General features: G+C 46.2%; 1 protein-coding gene across 9 annotated transcripts in view; it reads right to left on the bottom strand.

Moving 5' to 3' along the window:
* The window catches only part of LOC105539572 (zinc finger protein 28), a 31,870-nt gene that overhangs the window by 12,237 nt on the left and 18,344 nt on the right, over nucleotides 1-1,289 (bottom strand). For 4 of the 9 annotated variants that reach the window (XM_011979920.1, XM_011979928.1, XM_011979941.1 and 1 more), the window contains one exon: nucleotides 1,162-1,279. The exons of the other annotated variants lie outside the window; for them this stretch is intronic. The gene's annotated coding sequence lies outside the window, so the exon portion shown is untranslated. The remainder of the gene's footprint in view (nucleotides 1-1,161; nucleotides 1,280-1,289) is intronic. 9 annotated transcript variants of the gene reach the window in all.

Below are 1,289 nucleotides of genomic sequence, written 5' to 3'. Positions count from 1 at the left end.
TCAAATAAGCTTCGGTAGATTTGGTATTCTCTAATAGGATGTTCCTGCAGATGCAGACCTTGAGAGGACTGAGTCATGGGTGTTGATTACTCGTGAATAGGACCAGTGCATTTATAAAGAGACATTAAAGAGCTCATTGCCTGTTCCTCTTTCCACCCTATTAGGACACAGCAGGAAGATGGCTGGGCTAAACCATGAAGAAGGCTCTCACCAGGAACCAATTTGGCTGGCACCTTGCTCTTGGATTTCCCACTTTCCAAATTCAGGAGAAATAAATGTCTGTGTCTTAAGCCTCCCAGTTTAAGCTATTTCCTTTTTTGTTTGTTTTTCAGATCGAGTCACGCTCTATCGCCCATGCTGGAGTGTACTGGCAGGATTATCCTACCTCAAGTGATTCTCCCTCCTCAGTCCATAGTTTCACTCTGTCACCCGTTCTGGAGTTCAGTGGCATGATCTTGGCTCACTGCAACCTCCACCTCCCGGTTTCAAGGGATTCTCCTGCCTCAACCTCCCAAGTAGCTGGGATTACAGGTGCACGCCACCATACACAGCTAATTTTTGCATTTTTAGTAGAGATGGGGTTTCACCATATTGGCCAGGCTTGTCTCGAACTCCTGACCTCAAGTGATCAACCCATCACAGCCTCCCAAAGTGCTGGGATTACAGGTGTGAGCCACTGCACCTGGCCCATTTTTGGCATTTAGTACATTCAATGTTTCAACATGTTGGCCAGACTGGTCTCAAACTCCTGACCTCAAGCAATCTACCCACCTTGGTCTCTAAAAGTGCTGGGATTAGAAAAGTGAGACACTGGGGCTGGCGAGTCTAAGCTATTTCTGACAGGACAGTGAAATGACAGAGACAGGAAAAAGAGCATCTCATCATTAACATCACTGAAGGTGACAAATCTAATTAAACAAAGGAAGTTAAGAGGCTGTACTGTAAAACTTGCAATATTTGAAGCCATCTACTAGCACTAACATGTTTTTAAAACCTTGAGACAGGTCAGGTGCAGAGGCTCACGCCAGTAATCCCAGCATTTTGGGAGGCTGAGGCGGGAGGATCCCTAAGTCAGGAGATTGAGACCATCCTGGCTAACAAGCTGAAACTCCATCTCTACTAAAAAAACACAAGAAACTAGCCTGGCGTGTTAGCACTCACCTGTAGTCCTAGCTACTTGGAAGGCTGAGGCAGGAGAATTGCTTGAACCTGGGAATTGGAGGTTGCAGTGAGCCGAGATGACACCACTGCACTTTAGCCTGGGTTACAGACTGAAACTCTGTCTCAAA

This window comes from Mandrillus leucophaeus, unplaced genomic scaffold, assembly GCF_000951045.1.
Source record: "Mandrillus leucophaeus isolate KB7577 unplaced genomic scaffold, Mleu.le_1.0 Scaffold104, whole genome shotgun sequence".
Lineage (NCBI taxonomy): Eukaryota > Metazoa > Chordata > Mammalia > Primates > Cercopithecidae > Mandrillus > Mandrillus leucophaeus.
Note: the sequence above shows the minus strand (reverse complement) of the source record. Positions and strands in the feature narration are given on the sequence as shown.